Genomic DNA, 22,469 nt, shown 5'->3' on the forward strand with positions numbered 1-22,469 from the left:
TCTTCCTCCTCCTCCCCTTCCTCGTCCTCCTCTCCTCCTCCTTTGCTCCTCTTCCTCATCATTCTCTTTCTTCATTTTCTTCTTCTTCTGTTCTCCTCATTCTCTTTCTCCTCCTACTCCTTTTCTCCTCTTCCTCTTCCTCCTTTCTCCTCTTCCTCTTCCTCCTCCTACTTACAGGCATCGGCTTCGCTATGTGCACCATCAGCGGCGTGGTCAGCATCTACTACAACGTCATCATCACCTACGCCATCTACTACATGTTCGTGGCCTTTGTCAACCTCGACACCGACCTCCCCTGGGCCAACTGCAACGCCCCCTGGGCCAACGACACCACCGGCACCATCTGTCGGGACACGCCCTACCCTATGTTCGCCGGCATGAACGATACGGAAGGCATGAAGGCCCTCAATGGTAAGAGTGTGTGTTGGAGTGTGGGGTGGGGATGAGGGTGGGGGGTAGTGGGTGGTGGGAGGGGCAAGTGTTGTATTGCAGCACGAGCGTGTGTTACAGATATATATATATATATATATATATATATATATATATATATATATATATAATATGTATATATATAACAATAGTCTCTCTCCTTTTTAAGATTCAGTTATGCCTAGAAATATGTATTGGAGCACTTTTATTTTGATTCCAGAAAAAAAAAAAAAAACAATTCAGTTGTTCACACTGAAGTTTATATATTAACTTAAAGAACAGAGATACACCACCTAAGAGACTCGGCAGCAGTGCAGGGTCTCCTCTGGTGTGTGGCCTCCTGGCGACCTAACATCGATGGTTCCCTGCGGACTGCGACGCTGGAACTTTGACGGACGAACCCGGGTGTGGCCGTGTATGGGGGAATCTAAAATGAGCGGCGTGGGAGTAATGCCACTGAAACGGTGCAGATGATGGTGCAGCAAAAAAAAAAAAAAAGAAAAAAAAAAGAAAAGAGAAAAAAAAAGTGTCTGATCAGTCGCCCCGCCCCCCCTCCCCCCCCCAAACCCCCTCCTCCCCCCCCTCCCCCGAACCTTCCTCCAACCACCACCCCTTCCCACCCTTCCCAAACATTCCCCAAAATCATTTTAACATGGACTTTACCGTTCGTTCGAGCATTTCGTCGAGGAAGTTAGCTGTGTCAAAGCGGATCGTGTTCCCCTCTCTGTGACAGATGTGTACAACGTCACCTGCATCGTAGACAAGGCAACCAACGATGGCAACATCATGGGCAACCTGTCGCTCGCGTTCAATGAAACGTTGACTGGCTACGGGGACCTCAACATCACCCACAAGGTCCACAAACTCTTCGACGACTGCAAGAAGTCCTTCGTCAGCCCGGCCTCCAAGTTTCTGAGGTGGGTTTGCCTTTATTTTTTCTTCTTTTTTTTTTTTCAAAGTTTGCTTCTTCTTCTTCTCCTCCTCCTTCTTCTTCTTCCTCAGCAATAGTTTTTGTGTTTATTGTTTTTGTTGTTGGTGGTGATGGTGGTGGTTGTGGTGGTGGTGGTGGTGTTCTCTCTTTCTCTCAAGCGTCTGAAGCGACTCTCTCTCTCTCTCTCTCTCTCTCTCAATCGTAAAAAGAAAAAAGTAATTGCAGGAACTGTTACGAACTAAAATCTTTATTTTTCTACTTTTCAGTTAAGAAATGTTGTGTCCCTTCCCCCTTTTATTTTTAGAATTTTGTGTGTCTTAAATGTATGTATGTACCCCCTTTGCAAACAGGCCGGTGGCCTTGCAGTAAAATATTTCTGAGTTCTCTCTCTCTCTCTCTCTCTCTCTCTCTCTCTCTCTCTCTCTCTCTCTCTCGTGTGTGCAACCATGCATGATAATAGTGAAACATTGTAAGCATTTACGTTTCAAGCAGTCAGGACAATCCCCCACCCCCACCCCCCTGTATCCCATTGACACGGACAGACTGGTTTAGTCATTAAAGAGTTCGATCTCTGTCTGTATGTCTGTCTGTCTCCGTCTCTCTCTCTCTCTCACTCTTAGCTGGAGACAGTGAACTTCAGAACGATTGGTTTTATTTCTCAAGGTATTCTGGGAGTGTGGGGGAGGTGAGCTGTAAAAAAAAAAATACAAAAAATACAACAATGGTATTTCAGTAGACAGCAGACGAACAATGTAAAGAGAAGCTCTGAAGCAAAATGCAAACTTTTCGTGTGAGCAAGTGACCATCACGGGATTCATGCTGTATTATAAACAAGTGTGTACAAAACGGTGACTTTCAAGTTCACCTCACACAATATTTAAGTCCCCTTACCCAGTCATTCCGCCCGAAGCTTCCTCACCCCGCACTTCTCCTCCCAAAGAAGAAACAGAAGTGGAGCACTGGAAAAAAGAAAACACCACCACCAACAACAACAACACGGTGTCTTTCGAGACCACTTCACCCGCTTAATAACCGAGTCGGGTAGTGACCAAAACGATTATCATTATGTTTGCATTGTCTGTTGAATGAATGATTGCTCGCAGCAGAATCGGAGTAAAGCGCCTTTCCCATGGACACAACACCATGCCGAAACGTGACCTCCAGCCCTGACCAGTGGCGGAACACTGGATCAGAGTGCAGGGTGTAGGCCTAGTGGTAACACGTCAGCCTGGGAAGCGAGAGAATCTGAGCGCACTGGTTCCAATCCCACAATCACCAGCACTTTCTCCCTCCCCCCCCCCCCCCCAACCTCTCCACCTCCCCCTCGACTAGATCTTGAGTGGTGATCTGGACGCTAGTCATTCGGATGAGATGATAAACCGATGTCCCGTGCGCAGCGTGTACTTAGCGCACGTAAAAGAACCCACGGCGACAAAAGGGTTGTCCCTTGGCAAAATTCTGTAGAAACATCCACTTCGATAGGAAAACAAATAAAATTGCAGACAGGAAAACATTTTTTAAAAAATTAAAAATAAAAAAAAGGAAGAGAAAAAAAAAAGAAAAAAAAGAAAAAAAAAGTGTGGCGCTCTCAGTGTAGCGACATGCTCTCCTTTGGGAAGAACCCGATTTTCACACGAGAGAAATTTACTGTGACACAAGAGTAATACAATACAATACAATACAATACAATACAGAAGTTCAACGCCTGACCGATTTTGCCACGGTGAATTCTTCCACCTGTAAATCATACGCAACAAATCACCGATGAATATTCCTACACACACACACACACACACACACACACACACACACACACACACACACACACACACACACACACACACACCAGCAGAGCGCTTTCTTCTCCGTCTGTGACGTCAGCTGTGCTCTGCTACACGGTGTCGCTGTGTTGTCTTTGGCAGCAACTACGTGCTGCGGATAAACGAAGCGGATGACATGGGCAGCCTGGGGGGCATCTCCCTCAAGATCATCCTGACGCTGGCTCTGGCCTGGATCCTCATCTTCTTCTGCCTCATGAAAGGGGTCAAGTCTTCGGGCAAGGTGAGGAAGGGGGGCGGGGAGCTGTGGCCTGGGGGTGGGGGGCATGGGGGAGGGGGGGAGGGGGGGGGACTCGGCTGTGGTGGTGATTGAGGGGGTGGGGGGAAAGGGAGACAGATCCTTGTGTTGTACTGTGGATAATGCCTTAAAAAAAATCCTTTGATGTCGCCTTTTTATCAGCAAGCATGTCAACATTTTTTTTTCTCTTTTGGAGATAAAAAAAAAAAGTATTATTGTATCTTGTGTACTGGATATGTTCTTGAACTTCGTCTTGAGATTGTTCTTGTTTTTAATCTTGGCGTTTGTGGTCTTGGTGTTTTTTTGTTTGTTTTTTTTGGTCTTCTTATTGTTGTTGTTGTACTTCTTCTTCTTCTTCCTCCTCATCTTAATCTATCATTTGGTGTGTACATTGTTAACAATGTAGTGTGCATATGTGTTGATCATGTGATGAGTACATGTGTTGACCGTGTGTTGTGTACACGTGTTGACATGTGATGTGTACATGTGTTGACATGTGATGTGTACACGTGTTGACCGTGTGTTGTGTACACGTGATGACATGTGATGTGTTCACGTGTTGCGCCGAGTGTTGGTGTACAGTGCTGACATGTATGTATTACATGTGTTTTACCATGTGATGTGTACATGTGTGACCAGTGGTGTGTACATGTGTTGGACGTTGTTGTGATGTGTAATGTGTTGTCCATGTGATGTGTAATGTGTTGACATGTGATGCATACATGAAAATGTGTTGGGGGACATGTGGTGTGTACATGTGTTACCGTGTGATGTGTAATGTGTTGCCCTGTGGTGTGTACATGTGTGACCATGTGGTGTGTACATGTGTTGACCGTGTGATGTGTACATGTGTTGACCCTGTGGTGTGTACATGTGTTGACCATGTGGTGTGTACATGTGTTGACCGTGTGATGTGTACATGTGTTGCCCCTGTGGTGTATGTATGTGTTGCCCCTGTGGTGTATGTATGTGTTGACCGTGTGGTGTATGATGTGTTGACCGTGTGGTGTATGATGTGTTGGCCCTGCGGTGTATACATATGTTGACCGTGTGGTGTGTGTGGTGTCAGGTGGTGTACTTCACAGCTACCTTCCCTTACGTCATCCTGATCGTGCTGCTGGTGCGTGGTGTGACGTTGGACGGACATCTGGACGGCATCAAGTTCTACGTCATCCCGGACTGGGACAAGCTCGCCACGGCAAAGGTACGGAAAGAAATAATTCATTTGGTTAAAAGCACACACACACACACACACACACACACACACACACACACACACACACACACACACACACACACACACACACACACACACACACACAAATGCAGATTAACTAAAATTAGAATGCATGCACATTTAAGTGGAATAATGTGACCGCTGTTTTTGTCACTAATTTCGTTGTTTTATGTGTTGTTTAGATTTAAGTTTTTGGGGTGTATAATACCAATGTCGTTGCCTTATATATCCTCTATACCTCAACGGGGGTCAAAGGGTTAACTATTCTCGATTCTTCTCGATAACGATGGTTAGAATGTTTCAAACATTACTTAAAGAAAATATATCATCTTGAAACATATATCGTAGTAGGTTCAATAACAGAAATAAACACTTATTAAAAGTGCGTGGTATTCATACCTTGAAATTCATTTCCTTATACGCATCACAAATAAACCGGTCACACACACACACACACACACACACACACACACACACACACACACACACACACACACACACACACACCACGCATTCATACTGATACAGCCCCATTCCTCTCTCCACCCACCAACAATCACAGACAGACACACAGGGCGGAAAAAACAACAACTACTAATCGTAACAACAGTGGAAAAGACGAGTTTTGAGAGCTGATTTGACCGAGGACAAAGATTGACAAGATGACTGTGACTGGGCCACAGGTGTGGGGAGATGCAGGCCACTCAGATCTTCTACTCCCTGGGGGTGGGCTTTGGGGGCCTGCTGACCATGGCCAGCTACAACAAGTTCAAGAACAACTGCTACAGGTGAATGTGCAGTTGTTGACCTCAACGTGATAACGTTTCTGATTACTGGTACAGAGTGAGTGAGCGAGTCATAAAATAAAATTAAAAATTCAAAAAGAAAAAAGAAGAAAGTTTCAAGCGTTTACTTTAGCCTGTATCACTTCACATGCATGTATCGTGTAGTATTCCTCCACAGTATATTGTGTGTGTGTGTGTGTGTGTTTTTTTTTTTACTTTTTGTTTTGCTTCGTTTTACCTCCTCATTTAATGTTACTTTAAGCGAAAAACAAAAACAAAACAACAACAAAGCAACAACTAGAGTAACTTTCAGAAAGAAAGAAACAGACACATATGTACACAAAGTCAAACAAACACGTTATTACAACACGTACACCCCACTCGCCACCCCTACCCACACCCCAGCCATGCCCCCCTCCACTCTCTAACACACACACACACACACACACACACACACACACACACACACACACAAATCCACACCCACCCGGGTACCACACTCTCTCACACAGTAACAAGCTGTGTGCTGTGTTCCTGACAGAGATGCCATTTTGGTAGCGCTGATCAACTGTGGCACGTCCATCTTTGCTGGCTTCGCCATCTTCTCCCTGCTGGGTCACATGGCCTACGTCACCAATCAGAATGTCGGTGACGTCGCCGATTCGGGTGAGCTCCCTTGGTGGCTTCGATTTTTTGCATTGCATTGCATTGCACTGCACTGTGTTGTGTTGTGTTGTGTTGTGTTGTGTTGTGTTGTGTTGCGTATACACACGAAGGGGGTTCAGGCACAAGCAGGTCTGCACATATGCTGACCTGGGAGATCGGAAAAATATCCACCCACAACCCACCAGGCACTGTTACTGAGATTCGAACCCGGGGCCCTCAGATTGAGGGTCCAACGCTTTAACCACTCAGCCTGTCATTCTAATTTATGACGATGATGATAATAATCAGAAGGTGTCATGGCAGAATCGGTTAGGCGTTGGACTTGTGATCCAGTGTTCACCAGTGATCAGGGTTTGATTCCACGTTTTGGCATTGTGTTCTGTGTCCTTGGGGAAGGCTCTTTACTCCGATTTCCCTCAGTCCACCCAGGTGGACGGAGTTCGGTTTCTGACTTAGATTGGGAAGGTAAAAACGACAGGAGAGGATCGGGCCCTACCTTTCTATTTATTTGTTTGTTCATTCATCAAGACGTCTTGCTATAGCACATATTCTTGAAACTCTATACGCTTTATGCCAGACCTAGGCACAGTGATTAGGCCCAACACTCAGCTTATATCACAGATTGACATATGTTCACATTTGGGCCAACAGCAAAGTGAGAGCTGTATTATCAACGGTTTCTCCATTGCAATGGGAAATCATTTACAGCTTAGTATTTTGTGAAGGACTATGACTCTCAAACTGGAGGCAATATTGCACTGGCTCTCAGTGCTGCAGCCTTGGGGGCTAGTTGGCCTTTGGGAACCATCCTAACGCGGACCGTCCTAAAACTCTCGTGGCCGAGAGAGTGGGGATGTAACTTGGGCAAGACACTCTCCAATATAATCAAATTATAGCCCAAATAGTCGTGACAGCAGTTGGCTCCTCTACTGTTCTGATGGTCATAGTCCAGCACGACTATCATACATTAAAACACAAAAAAGACACAGTGGATATGTCTTCGGAACCCAGATGGACGTTAAAGGTTATGGGAACTTATTGATTTTAACCTATGATGATGGTGACGGTGATGTCATCTTCACGAGTGTTGTGATTTCAAATCCATGGGCTCAATTCTGTCACCGCACAGGCCCTGGCCTGGCCTTTGTGGCCTACCCGGATGGGATCACCAAACTGCCGGCCCAGTCCCTCTGGGCATTCCTCTTCTTCTTCATGATTCTCACTCTGGGGCTGGACAGTCAGGTGAGTCTCTGTGTCTGTCTGTCTGTTTGCCTCTTGGCGTGTCTATATTTATACATTTTTAATTTATTCAAATATATACATATACTGTTTATTCATTCATTCATTTACTTCATTTATTTGTTTTTTGGGTTGTTGTTTTTTTTGATAGTTTTAATTGTCGTTCTTATATTCCTTGTTGATAATGCAATGTCGTTTTGTCGCTGCTGCTGTTGCTCCTGCTGCTTCTGCTCTCTCTCTCTCTCTCTCTCTCTCTCTCTCTCTCTCTCTCTCTCTCTCTCTCTCTCTCTCTCTCTCTCTCTCTCTCTCTCTCTCTTCTCTCTCTCTCTCTCTCTCTCTCTCTCTCTCTCTCTCTCTCTCTGTGTGTGTGTGTGGCGTAACTTTGCTGTGTGTTCATGCATGCTCGCATAATGTGATTTGTATACACATGTTGTGTTCACGTGTGGGTGTTTAGGTGTGCGCGGGTAAGGGTGCACCAGTACAAATGCGTGCCCTTTGCGAGAAAAACAAAACAAACTTCAACACCAGAGGGAGTTCTACCACATCTTTATAGACTTCAAGAAGGTTTTTGACAGAGTCTGGTTTACAGTACTATGGGCCACAATGAAACAAATTCAACTTCGGGCAAAGGTTTATCATCACAAACCAGCAACAATAGTGGAGTGATGGCCTAGAGGTAACGCGTCCGCCTAGGAAGCGAGAGAATCTGAGCGCGCTGGTTCTAATCACGGCTCAGCCGTCTATATTTTATCCCGCTCCACTAGACCTTGAGTGGTGGTCTGGACGCTAGTCATTCGGATGAGACGATAAGCCGAGGTCTCGTGTGCAGCATGCACTTAGCGCACGTAAAAAAAACCCCACGGCAACAAAAGTGTTGTTCCTGGCAAAATTCGGTAGGAAAATCCACTTCGATAGGAAAAACAAATAAAACTGCAAGCAGGAAAAAATACACACACACACACAAAAAAGGGTGGCGCTATAGTATAGCGACGCGCTCTCCCTGGGGAGAGCAACCCGAATTTCACACAGAGAAATCTGTTGTGATGAAAAGAAATACAAATACTCCAGCAAGTGATCAGCACAGTACTGACACGGTATCGGAGAATGGTTCCTTGGAGTCCCTCAGGGCTGACTTCTGTCTCCAACATCGTTTAAAATGTTCCTGGAACGCACCATGACTGACGCACTTGAAGACAACACAAGATCAGAACCGGTTTATTCCATCTTCCTGTAAGCATGCAAAACATGGAACCTCGGGGCAGATTTTGAAAGAATTCAAGCCATGGAAAGGAGGTTTCATCGCAAGACAATGAACACCAGATACATTGATCACATCACCAATACACACGGGCACCAAACCACCAAGCAGCACACTGGACCATGATTATGAAGACCTGCTGTTGGTATGGCTATGTAACAAGATCCAGTGGCTTTGCTGAAACAGCCCTCCAAGAAACTGCTAAGGGAGAGACGGAGAAGAAGACAGGAAAACTGATGGACTGACAACACTGCGAATGGACAGGGAGAATCTGCTTTGACACACTACCGGCAGATTTGGGAGAATCTGAACAGTTCTTCTATGCGGCACATCAATGAACCTTCACAGAGAAGAATAAGAAGATGAAGAAGAAGATGAAGAAGATTATTCTGTAATAATAATAATTTAAAAAGTTTACGTTCAGGACATCTTTTTTTCATCCTCTGGCGAAAAAAAAAATGGCCACATTTACTTTTCAGCTCTGATATCGCCCTGTGTGTTTGGCTGGGCTATAAGCAACAACAAATTGGTGAATTAATGATTTTATACGTAGGTAAGTAAGTATGTAAGTAAGTAAATAGACAAATAAATAAATGAAGGAAGGAAGAAAGAAAGAAAGAAAGAGACATATAAAGAAACAAACAAACACGCAAAGAAACACAAACAAACAAACAGGCAGACAGACAAACAAACAAACAAACTAATAACTAGCTAACTAACTAAACAAACTCACTCACTCACGCACTCACTCACGCACTCACTCACTCACTCACTCATTCACTCACTCGTGTGTATGTGTGTGTTTGAACAGTTCGCGATGATGGAGACGGTGATCAGCGGCATCTCTGACATGTTCCCCACCGTGCTGCGGAAGAGAAAGGCGCTCTTCACCTTCCTTACCTGTGTTGTGGGGTTCCTCCTCGGCATCCCTCAGACCACCATGGTCAGCTTGACACACCTGTGGAGAGAGAGGGAGGAGGGGGGGGGGAGAAATAAAGAGAGAGGGGGGAGAGAAATCGAAATCGCAACTTTTTTTTTATCGAGGGAAAAGGCCTGTATTCATCCTACCCTCGTAAAGCAAACGTATAAACTAATCCAGGAAATATAAGAAGAATGAAAAAAAAAACGGTAGGAAAAAAAATACATACACATCGCATGGCAACAACAACAAGAACAAATAAATGGCATAGAAAATACACAATTCTCCACAAAATAACATAGTATGCATATGCGTGAAGGAGAAAGGGAAGGAAGAAGGTAAGGAATGAAGAGATACGAAGAAGGAGGGAGAGGAAAACTGAGAGAGAGAGAGAGAGAGAGAGAGAGAGAGAGAGAGAGAGAGAGCATAAACATGAATGTTTATTCAGATTTAGGCCGTGGCCCCACACTCAACTGGGATAGAGAGAGAGGGAGGGATAGAGAGACAGACAGAAAGAGAGAGAGGGGAGAAAGAAAGAAAGAGACAGAGCGGAGGGAGAGAGACTGGATGCAGAATAGAGAGAGGGGGGAGAGGGAGGGAAGAGACAAAGAGAGGTCAGCTTGACACACATTTGGAGACAGGGGGAGGGGGGGGGGGTTGAAGAGGTGGAGAAAGAAAGAGACAGATACAGAGTTGCGGGAGGTGTAGAAAAAGAGCCATTTTTGTGCTTTCAGGGAGGTATGTGTGTGTTTTCAGGGAAGCGCGTGCGCGCGCTCGTGTGTGTGTGTGTGTGTGTGTGTGTGTGTGTGTGTGTGTGTGTGTCCTTTTACAGGCAGAAGTGTGTAGTGTTTTGGGGGGAGGCATGTGTGTCTTTTTAAAGGAACCATATATCAGGGAGACGGGTGTGTATTTTCAGGGAGGCATGTGTGCATGTGTGTGTTTTTAAGGAGAAATGTGTGTATTTTCAGAGAGGCATGTGCGTGTGTTTTTCATGGAGAAGTGTATGTTTTTTCAGGGAGGCCTGTGTTTTCAGGGAGGCATGTGTGTGTGTGTGTTTTCAGGGAGGCGTGTGTGTGTGTGTGTGTGTGTGTGTGTGTGTGTGTGTGTGTGTGTGTTTTCAGAGAGGCATGTGTTTTCAGGGAGGCGTGTGTGTGTGTTTTCAGGGAGGCATGTGTTTTCAGGGAGGCATGTGTGTGTGTGTTTTCAGGGAGGCCTGTGTTTTCAGGGAGGCCTGTGTGTGTTTTCAGGGAGGCATGAGGGTGTGTGTGTTTTCAGGGAGGCATGTGTGTGTTTTCAGGGAGGCATGTGTGTGTGTTTTCAGGGAGGCATGTGTGTGTTTTCAGGGAGGCCTGTGTGTGTTTTCAGGGAGGCATGAGGGTGTGTGTGTTTTCAGGGAGGCATGTGTGTGTTTTCAGGGAGGCATGAGGGTGTGTGTGTTTTCAGGGAGGCATGTGTGTGTTTTCAGGGAGGCCTGTGTGTGTTTTCAGGGAGGCATGAGGGTGTGTGTGTTTTCAGGGAGGCATGTGTGTGTTTTCAGGGAGGCATGTGTGTGTGTTTTCAGGGAGGCATGTGTGTGTGTTTTCAGGGAGGCATGTGTGTGTTTTCAGGGAGGCATGTGGGTGCTGACTCTGATGGATTGGTACAGCGGCAGCTACAACCTCATGTTTGTGGCTCTGGCTGAAATCATCTGTCTGATGTATGTCTATGGTAAGTGACATTATTATTCCTTTTCCTTTTCTCTTTGATCAGTATGTACGCACCCACTCACGCACGCACGCATGCGCGCGCGCGCGCGCGCACACACACACACACACACACACACACACACACACACACACACGTGTAAACGTAGGTATCGCTAGGTAAATAACAGTTCCCAAACCAAACTTTTATTTCCTGTGATGTCAATCTGTTTATCAAAGGGTGGAGGTAAGGGGGGGAGGGGTAGGGGCAGAGAGAGAGAGAGTGTGTGTGTGTGTACCAGAATGTATAGTACAGTGAGCACTACTGTTCATATTTGACCTTTACATTTTCTTAATAAGCTTGTAGCGTTGTTAGGAATGTTAAACGCCATACACAGTCCAAACTGCTCATCATTATGCTTTTTTTCCTTCTTTTTTTTAATACATATTTTGTCATTGATGATGAACAACATCAACAAAAATAAAGAGAATAAAATAAAGAGATATGTTTCTCAGATCCAAAGGTTTGACATGTCAAGCTACGGGTGTAAGATGCATTGTCTGATGAGAATCGGTTCAACTAACATGTTAGCGATAAAAGAAGTCTGTCTCTCTGTCTCTTGTCTCTCTTTGGATTCTCCCGTCGTGTCCGACGGGGTAGTAGGCAGACTGGCCATCTGCTGCCGTGGGTCTTCATGTGGGGATGAAGCCCAATTCTTGAGGCACAGGGTCGTCCACAGACACTGCATGGAATGGAGTCCTGCAAGGATGGGCACTTTTTTTTTCTCCGAATCCTCTTTTCCTGAAGAAGTAGAGTTTAGCTGAATGACCTACCGGCCGTCACCCTTTGAGGTCAAGTTGTTTCGGGGCTTGTAGGATCTTGAGTCAAGAAGTCCAACGGAAGTTAGGATGACCATGGCGTGGGCGGTAGTAATGGTGGTGGTGGTGATGGTGGTGATGGTGGTGGTTGTGGTGCTGTTGGTGATGGTGATGGCGGTGGTGGTGGTGATAAAGATGATTGTGGTGGTGGTGATGATGGTGGTGGTGGTAATGATGATCGTGGTAGTGCTGATGATGGCGTGGGCGGTAGTAATGGTGGTGGTGATGGCGGTGGTGGTGGTGATAATGATGATTGTGGTAGTGTTGATGATGGCGTGGGCGGTAGTAATGGTGGTGGTGGTGGTGGTGATGGTGGTGGTGGTGGTGATGATGGTGGTGGTAGTGGTGATGATGGTGGTGATGATGGTGGCAGTGGTGATGATGGCGGTGGTGGTGATGATGGTGGTAGTGGTGATGATGATGGTGGCAGTGGTGATGATGGCGGTGGTGATAATGATGATTGTGGTGGTGGTGATGATGGTGGTGGTAGTGGTGATGATGGTGGTGATGATGGTGGTAGTGGTGATGATGGCGGTGGTGGTGATAATGATGATTGTGGTGGTAGTGGTGATGATGGTGGTGGTGGTGATGATGGCGGTGGTGGTGATGATGATGGTGGTAGTGGTGATGATGGTGGTGGCAGTGGTGATGATGGCGGTGGTGGTGATGATGGTGGTAGTAGTGATGATGGCGGTGGTGACGAGAACGCCGATGATGTGTTGGCAGGCTTCAGGAACTTCTGCAACGATGTAGAGATGATGATCGGGTACAAGCCCAACATCTACTGGCTGAGCACCTGGCTCGTCATCACACCTATCGCTGTTGCTGTGAGTACACCCCCCCCCCACACACACACACACACCTACTCCTCATATCCTACTCCCCCACCCCCACTATCACACCCTGTCAACTTGTATCCCCGCTGTTACACACTGCCTCCTGCATCCATTCTATCACTTCCCAAGACCGCTGTCCGCTCTCCATATCGGAACATCCCCGATTCGCACACTCTTTGATATTGTACGGCCAGCCTCAGTGACGTGTGTTAATAAATGGTATACTTTTCCTATTCTGGAAATTCTGTGCTAGAAATGTCCTTTTCCCCCCTTAATTATTATTCCCTTACATATATGTTGTTGTTGTTGTTGTTTTCTTTATTCTCCTGAAAGCATTGAATGTTTTCTGGTCTTTTTTCTGGACTTGGAATAATGGGATATTTTTCAGTATGTTGTATTCTTTTTTTTCTGTCTAAGACGTGTGAGATGCCCGCATTCATTTTGGTGTGTTTTGTGTACCTGCTGTGATAATCAGGTATGTGTATTGTGTATGATTATATTTGTGCCCATGTTCCTTTGTCTTATCCTGTGGGGAAAAAAAATGACGGAATGTTCAACGAAAGAAACATGACATGTATTTATGTGTATGTACGTGTGAATGATTTTCTTTTGCAGTATTTTATTTCATTTTATTATCTAATTCTTTTTGAGTTTCCACGGGATCGATAGTGACGGTGTTTTCAGTCTGATACGGTTCATGACTGTGATCGGCTGGGCGATGAGTAATGTTTTAATGTAAATATTTGTTGTCCCCATGCGTGCATGTATATGTACGGCAGTCAGTCGTGCTGGACTGACCATCAGAACAGCAGAGGAGTTAACTGCTTTCCCGACTATCTAGGATAGAATTTAATCATAGTGGACAGTGTCTTGCCCAAGTTTTCATCCCCACTCTCTCGGCCAACAGGGATTTAGGTTCCCAAAAGCCAGCTAGCCCCCAAGGCTGTAGCACTAAGAGCCAGTGCAATTTTACCTCTTAGTTTGAGAGTCATAGTCCTTCACGAAAGACTAAACTGTAAATGACTTCCCATTGCACTGGACAGACCATTGATAATGCGGCTCTCACTTTGCTGTTGGCCCAGCTATAAACTGAAGTCAATCTGTGATATAATCTGAGTGTCGGGCCTGAATTGAGCAATGGTGGCGTTGTTGTTTCAGTTCATCATCGTCATCGGAGCGGTACAGTACACCAAGGCCAGCTATGCCGGCTACATGTTTGAGGACTGGGTGCAAGGACTGGGCTGGCTGATGGTGTCGGTGCCCATCGCCGAAATCCTCATCGTCGGCCTCGTGCAGATGTGCCGATACGGCGTGGTACGTGTCTTTTTCCACTCTGCCTGTTGGGGTTCTGTTTCAGAGTTCAGTTTCTCAAGGAGGCGTCACTGCGTTCGGACAAACCCATAATCATACGCTACACCACATCTGCTGGGCAGATCCCAGGCCTTGCAGCATAACCCCAACGCGCTTAGTCAGGCCTTGGGTGCGTTCTTTTATTGACATTTGTATACCCATCAGAGTGGGTTTCTCCTGCCATTGGATTGCTGTGGAATGGGGTGGATGGAATTCCAATGTCCCGTCACACATACTGGTGATTGCAGATTTTTTTTTTAAGTGTTGATTTTTACATTTGAATGTCATCGTTTAAAAGGTAGGAGTGGAGGAGGGGTAGGGGTGGAGGGGGTTGTGGTGAGTGGGGGGAACCCGGGTTCAGGGGGCTGGAGATGGGGTAGTGGTGAGTGGGGGGAACCCGGGTTCAGGGGGCTGGAGATGGGGTAGTGGTGAGTGGGGGGAACCCGGGTTCAGGGGGCTGGAGATGGGGTGGTGGTGAGTGGGGGGAACCCGGGTTCAGGGGGGGTGGAGGGGGTAGTGGTGAGTGGGGGGAACCCGGGTTCAGGAGGTTGGAATCAAAAGATGAATATTTGAAATCAGCATTTAAGTACAATTATAGAAAATCACTTCATGGACTTCGTAAAAGAGAAATCGTTAACAAGAGAAACAATTCATAATGAATGTGAACAGTCAAAAACATCAGCATTCCCAGTGACTTGTGATGACACACCTTCGTGCAAATAAGGCGTGATCAAATAGAAGGATTAAAATGTCTACTTTTAACGCGAACACTACATCATACAATGTTGTGACTCAATGGAAAGAGTATTAAGAATTCCACTTTTGCAGGTACCAACACTCAATGCAAGGTTGTCTTTCATTTGAAGAAGAATTAGAATGTCCACGTTTGCAGCTAACTTGGAGCTAATGTGGAGTGATGGCCTAGAGGTAACGCGTCCGCCTAGGAAGCGAGAGAATCTGAGCGCGCTGGTTCGAATCACGGCTGACCCGCCGATATTTTCTCCCACTCCACTAGACCTTGAGTGGTGATATGGACGCTAGTCATTCGGATGAGACGATAAACCGAGGTCCCGTCTGCAGCATGCACTTAGCGCGCGTAAAAGAACTCACGGCTACAAAAGGGTTGTTCCTGGCAAAATTCTGTAGAAAAATCCACTTCGATAGGAAAAACAAATAAACAAATAAAAAAAACAACGCATGAAAAAATACACAAAAAAAAGAAAAGAAATAAAGGGTGGCGCTGTAGTGTAGCGACGCGCTCTCCCTGGGGAGAGCAGCCCGAATTTCACACAGAGAAATCTGTTGTGATAAAATGTAATACAAATACAAATACAACTTATATGACAGTCAGTCGTGTCCGACTATGACCATCAAAACAGCAGAGGAAGCAAATGCTGTCCCAACTATCTGGGCTAGAACTTGATTATAGTGGAGAATGCCTTGCCCAAGTTACATCCCCACTTTTTCGGCCAAGAGGGTTTTAGGACAGTCAGCGTTGCAGCTAACGACACACTATACGGTGTCGTCTTTTAATGGAAGAAGAATTTGAGCATCCACTTTTGCAGCTAATAAGACACCTTACAATTCAGTGGAAGACTAATAAAGAATATTATTTTCCTAAGCTAATAATACAACATTCTTACAATGTTGTCTTTCAGTGGAAGAAGCAATTACATGTCCAAACCTGTTGCTAACAATGCGCCACAGAACCATGTTTTTCAAATGGAGAACTAAGAATGTTCTCTTTTGCCGCTAACGAGACATCATATAATGCTGTCTTTCAATGGGAAAAGAAATAGAAAGTCCACTTTTCCAGCCAGCTAACAATACAATACACAATGCTGTTCTTCAGTAGAAGAAAAATTAGAATTTACGCTTTTGCAGCTAAGAAGACACCACAGCCACAGAATGTTGTTTGAATGGAAGAATAATTAGAATGTCCAATTTCCAGCCAACAAGATTGAGTGAGTGAGTGATTGATTGATATGGATACTTATATAGCGCCTATCCTCGGTCGGAGACCAAGCTCTAAGCGCTTTACAGGCTGCCTGCCTGGGTTGAGCCGACTGACGGCTACCACTGGGCGCTCATCATTCGTTTCCTGTGTCATTCAATCAGATTTCAGGCACACACACATACACACTCAGACACTCTGCTATGCTGTTTTTTCAATGGAAGAAACATTAGAATATTTACGTTTACACCTAACTAACAACACATCACACAATAATGTCTTAACGAAATAGAAATTATGCCCACTTTTGCAACTAACAATAAACCATACATTCAATGCTGCCTTACAGCTTAAAAACAAAGTATGCATGGTGTCGTTCAATGGAAGGTTTAAGAATTCCCACTTTAGCTGCTAATACAGTGCATGCACTGGTTTTGTTTGTTTGCGTGTGTTTATTTTATTTTATTTATTTATTACTTTTAAATAGTTTACAATACGCCATAGAATCCTGTCGTTCAATTGAAGAAGAATTAAGAATGCCCACTTTAGCTGGTAACAGTGCATGCAGTGCGTGTTCTTTTGTTGTTGTTTTTAAAGTGTAAGAGAATTTAGAAATGTCCACTTTTGCAACCTACAGTCCACCACACTATACAATGCTGTGCTGCTGCGGCGGTTGTTGTTTTTCAGCCTGCGTGTTTCAAACCCCTGCCCACCTGGGGCCCGGCGGACCCAGAGAACCGCACGGGCCGCTACGCCCCCACCATCCTCCCGTTCACAGCGGAGAAGGGCGATCCTGCCAACGGCCCCGCCTCCAACGGCTACGACAACACCGGCTACGTCAAGGAGTCTGAACGCCTGTAACTGGTGACGTGGACAATTCCGTGTCCGGTCACCGTCACTGTCACTGACATCCATTGAGTCTGTGACGTAATGTGATGCTCAATAGTGGATGGAAAGGGGTGTGGAGGGGGTGAGGGAGGGGTGGGGTGGGTGGGTGGGGAGAGCCCATGCAAAGAAGAAGAGACAAGAGACGAAAGGCTGGAGGGAAGATGTTCGTTGTGAGGTGGGGTGGAGTTCTCGTGACTGTTTTGTTTTCTTTCTTTACTCTTTGTTGTTTTGTTGCAAATCAAGGCCTTTGTTATAGTTTTTTGTCATTGCTGTTTTTTTTTCTTTTCTTTCTTTTCTGTTTGTGACCCATTGTTGAGGGATGGGATGGGGGGAAGTGCAGTGCTTGTGATAAACCGTGAGAATACGAAGGGACTGCTTAGATAATGTCGACAAATGTATATCTATATAAAAGAAATCAATAAAATAAGAAGCATTCCTTAGATTGTGATACTTTTGCTTCAATGACCTACTTCTTGTGTGGCTCCTTAGTGGCGTGTACTGCTCTTCAAGTTCCACTGAGAACATGACACATTCTGTGTGGTGGCGGGTTGGGACATGAGCAACGAGGACAAGTACAAATAAACATCAGACACTGGCCATCCTGCACAAAAAAGATGGATTGCGCAATACGTCATTCGGTCATTTCTCGATGGTTTTTACAACAAAATCATTAAACAGACCAGCTAACATTCGAGAAACAGACACTGCAATGGTCACACACGTTGACAAAAATCAGGACAAAAGACTGGAAGTACAGGAATTGCATGACATTTCTTTCTCAGACAGACGTGGATGAATTGAGCAATCTTCTTTCAGTGTCCGTGTGCGTTTCCGCATTTCGCACAACACTTGCAAACGAACACTTCAATACTTGTCAAATTCACTTGCATTGACAATACTTCACCATTCCAGTCAGACAAGAAGAGGAGAAAAAAAGTGTATGACATGTCATTGAATTTTGGGATATACTGCAAGAATGGCAGTGACCTCGCATTCCTTGGACCAATACACATGTACATGTTGGATACTCACGACGAAACACACTTCATTTAATGCTTTTTGGTCGTTGCTATTGTCAGATGCTCCCTTCGTTTCACAGCATTTTACTCAGTTCTTCAAGGGCAGCTCAAAGAAATTACAGATGGTTTACAAATCAGCGTTACCAGTCGTCGTATTCTTGACTTTGGCATTTGTTGGGTTTCACTGACCACAATATATATCTCTACCATCGCCGGACGTGCTGCTGGTGGTTTTGAAGCTCTAGACTTAGTCCTGGCATGGCTGAGATATAAACTTCAGAGATATTCCCTAGAATGGAACTGTTTCATGAATATGTACTCCCCTCAGACAGGACTGCATAGTTGTGACAATTTGCTTTCGGGTCGGAAAGAAAATTTTGATATTGCTTGTAAGTTGTCCTTTTTTTAAAAGTATGTATCATTCCTTTATAAGTTCTGTTTTTCAGAACTTTCTTCTTTTTTTTTTTTTTTTAAAGCTTGCTTTGTTTTCTTTTTTGTTTTATACGCTTGTGAAATTCTGAAAACATGATATAGCATGTCATAGCCGGTGAGGCTTGTATATAACAATCTAAATGTTAGCACATGTACATGTTCTTCTTTCTCTCTCTCATTCTGTCTGTATGTGTGTCTCTCTCTGAGTTTCGTTTATGATTAGACAATGCAGGTATATTGCGACTTTTGACGTCTTTGACCACAATTGTTTACCATTTCTTGCCAGAACAGAAATACATTGAAAATAGTGATCACACGTTTTAGAGTTCTGTGTTTTGTATTGTTTTGTTTTTTTAATCTTCTTTTCTAACTGACGTTTAGGTAGCAGATGGCATATATAGATCAGTTTTAATGTCACATGTTTACGAATTTGCTCACACTTTATTTTGTTTTTCCCAAATCATTTATTATTGATTTTTGTTTGGTTTTGTGCGGATGGGGGTGGGGGTTATGTTTTGTTGTGAGAGGGAGCGACTTGGTCAAAATTGTTATGCATGCACGTGTCGATTAGTTTATGAACAAACGTCATCTTAGAGTGTTTGGCAATCTAAATCACGAGCTCACTCGTGATCATACCAAACACGGAACTTTGACTGTTCACAAGATGCTTTTGAACCGGAAATTATTCAGAATCTTAAAACGTTTGCAAACGGAAAAGCAACTGAAAAGAAAATGGTTAAATATTGAACTGTATAAAGGATCAACGCTGTTCAAATACTACTGTAGTACTTCGTCATCCAGTGAAGAGCAGCGCAAGTAAAATGCGAGTTTTGTGCCGCTATCGGTATAGCATGGATTTTATTGGAATGGCACTTCCATTTAAACCAGCAACTGTACCTGCTGAGCTTAAGATATAGAAGACACAAGTCCTCATGCGGTGTTGTGGTTACGCATTTTCCCACATTATCATTTTTTGTGGATATATTTATCTGCTTCTGTGTCTGGTTTTCTGGTGTGATGTTTTAAAAAAAAAATTATTTCATTTTTTATTTGCTATAAAATCGAGGCTTTTACCATAGTTTTAGTTAAATATGACCCTCCCCTATACATATATCATCCCTGAAACTGCCCCTTTGTGGTCACTGGGCCATAAACAAGTAACATTCCAGGTATGTCCAGCAAAAAGAAAGGCGTAAAAGTATTATGTGAACCGCTCATTGACTTTCAACACTATATCAGTCTGGAGATGCACACTTCTATAGCTTTCTTTTTCTTTTTTTTTATCATAATTAATCCATGTGTTTGGTTTCTGCACAACTGAAGGCCATATTGCTGATTTCATTTAGAACCTTTCAAAGACGCAATTATATAAAGGAAGGGAAAAAAAAGCGTTATAACAGGATGACTGGTGAACCTTCTTGTAAAGTGAATAAAACAATGAGGGGGAAGAGAGAATGTAGGCAGGGATGGGGTGTGGGGAGGGAGAGGAGAGTAAATTTGGCTAAGAGATGCTCGTGATAAAAACTGTGACTGACGTCGCGTGCGTTACACATTTCTTCTTGGTGAAAGCGCTGGGGAATGTTTTTGTTTTTGTTTGGGTTTTTTTTAACAGAGGGGAGTTAGTATTGAGAACAGATCTTCGTGGAAAGGTCGTGCTGTTGTTTAAAAGTTAACAATAGGATGTTAAAAGTGGTTCACAATAGGATGGGAGGGGGGGGGAGGGGGTACGGGGGGGTGTGGGGGGCGAATGGGGGGTATGGCTAGCTGAAAGTGTCAAGAATAAGGAAAAAAAGCCCAATATCTCACTTCTGTGTGACCTTTTCGTTTGGCTCAGACAAGTTTGCTGATAATATAACGATATTGAAATTAACAGAGAAAACACAAAGCGTGTCAACAGGGTGGTATTTTAGATACTTACTCCAAATGGACATGAACTCAAAGCGAACAAAACTTTCAAGGAGGCTCTGTGGTGGAAAGTGACGACTACCCGCCAAAACCACGCAAACTGAAACTTGTTCGATTGTTCGGCAAGAACAGAGGGAAAAATAAAAGTAAATCTTCCTGTTAGATTGTCAGACATTTACCTTCTTAAAATCTTCCAGTTATGCTACCAGTTCTACTTGCCTGAGTAGAAACAAAACAAAACAAAATATCAACCAATAAACAAAACAAAAAACAACAAAAAAATGTGGACGAATGCTCAATAATTTTTTTTAAATGACCCCCCCTTTATATATAATTTTCTATGTATATATATTGTGAAGGAATCTGAAAACTGGCATTTCAGATACATATGTAAATATCTATGCCTTCATTCTGTTGTGTACTTTATAAAGGTTTATGTGTGTGTGTGCGTAGATTAATCCATGCTTAACCAGAAAATTAAGGAATTTTGTCCGGGCAATGATTTTACGCTACGGTCTGAACATTTAAATTCAGCATAGACCACAGTGTCATGAAAATATTCGTTGAACAACGCACAAAACTCCCTTCGTAACCTATGTTGTTGTTTTTTGTTGTTGTTTTGTTTCAAAAAGTAATGTTTAATATGCTTAATAGTTTGCACCTGCTGTGTTTGGAACGATATGAAATTTAAAGGGCAAACATTTTATGCGGGAAGATATTTTATTTTTTTTCTGGAAATAAAAGTCGTACACGATATGATGCGTGTGTTCAGTTGTGTTCATGTTTTGCTTCCGTCAAAACATGCACGCGCACACAGACACACACACACTGCGCGCGCCTGGATGAATCTTTAGCTCCAATTTCCTGACCACCACTGCAGGTATCGGAACCTTTCAGCCGGGATCCAGTAGTCCCAGAGGAAAATGGACCCCCAAAACCCCGCCGTCATCACCCCATCATCACTCCTCCTCATCAAGATAGAAGAAAACGCAAATTCTGTTGCACAGGAAAAGTAAACCGGTACAATATCAGTACAATATCAGGCTTTGTCAGGCCTCGAGAAAAAAAGAAAAAAAGAAAAAGATAAATGCATAAAAATACTACTAATGATAATAACATTACAAAACAAAAACAAAAAACAAAGAAAACAACAACAACAACAACAAAAAACAACAAACAAACAAAAACCCCATCAAAAGTACCTAATACAACCCAGCAGATTTTGAGGATATGGGACGTAGCGAAAATACAGAAGGCAGCTCTGTCCCCGAAACAACCCACCACCAATACACACCATTCTCATTTTATTCATAAACGAGTGTCCGTATCCAATTGTCACTTTGTCCACATTGCTACAATACGCCCAGTCCCATGTTTATTTTTGACTCACTTGTGTAAACAAAGTGAGTCTATGTTTTAACCCGGTGTTCGGTTGTCTCTGTGTGTGTGTGTGTGTGTGTGTGTGTGTCCGTGTGTCTGTGTGTCTGTGTGTCCGTGGTAAACTTTAACATTGACATTTTCTCTGCAAATACTTTGTCAGTTGACACCAAATTTGGCATAAAAATAGGAAAAATTCAGTTCTTTCCAGTCATCTTGTTTAAAACAATATTGCACCTCTGGGATGGGCACAAAAAAATAAAAAAAAGAAGCCTAATTATATGCAAACTGCATTTACTGACACAACAAGAGGAGTCATTATTATCAGTTTTTTGTTCAAACAGGAACTTCTTTTGCTAAGCATGGAATTTTTATTTATTTTGCAAACGTTTTGGTGCATATAGTAAAAATGGGAAATTACTCTGTAATTAATGCTAGTGGACTTAATCACAAGTGAGTCTTGAAGGCCTTGCCTCTCTTGTTCTTATTAGAATACATCCAAATTCATGTTTATTTTGTCTTTGTTAGAAAAACGTACTTCTTCTTCTTCTTCTTCTTTCTGTTACACGACCAACATCGACTTGCCGATGACTCTGTCGTGGTTCAT

At 43.9% G+C, this 22,469-nt stretch overlaps 1 pseudogene across 1 annotated transcript in view; it reads left to right on the top strand.

The window, feature by feature from the left end:
* The window catches only part of LOC143283943 (sodium- and chloride-dependent glycine transporter 1-like), a 43,395-nt pseudogene extending 22,151 nt beyond the window's left edge, over window positions 1–21,244 (top strand). Inside the window, exons 4-15 of the transcript XR_013055468.1 lie at window positions 178–411; window positions 1,163–1,346; window positions 3,283–3,421; window positions 4,506–4,640; window positions 5,357–5,461; window positions 6,000–6,124; window positions 7,254–7,366; window positions 9,433–9,564; window positions 11,148–11,247; window positions 12,828–12,928; window positions 14,096–14,251; window positions 16,929–21,244. The product of XR_013055468.1 is annotated as a sodium- and chloride-dependent glycine transporter 1-like (transcript). The remainder of the gene's footprint in view (window positions 1–177; window positions 412–1,162; window positions 1,347–3,282; window positions 3,422–4,505; window positions 4,641–5,356; window positions 5,462–5,999; window positions 6,125–7,253; window positions 7,367–9,432; window positions 9,565–11,147; window positions 11,248–12,827; window positions 12,929–14,095; window positions 14,252–16,928) is intronic.
* Window positions 21,245–22,469: the final 1,225 nt, after the last annotated feature.

This window comes from Babylonia areolata, chromosome 7 (genome assembly GCF_041734735.1).
Source record: "Babylonia areolata isolate BAREFJ2019XMU chromosome 7, ASM4173473v1, whole genome shotgun sequence".
NCBI classification, from domain to species: Eukaryota; Metazoa; Mollusca; class Gastropoda; order Neogastropoda; family Buccinidae; genus Babylonia; species Babylonia areolata.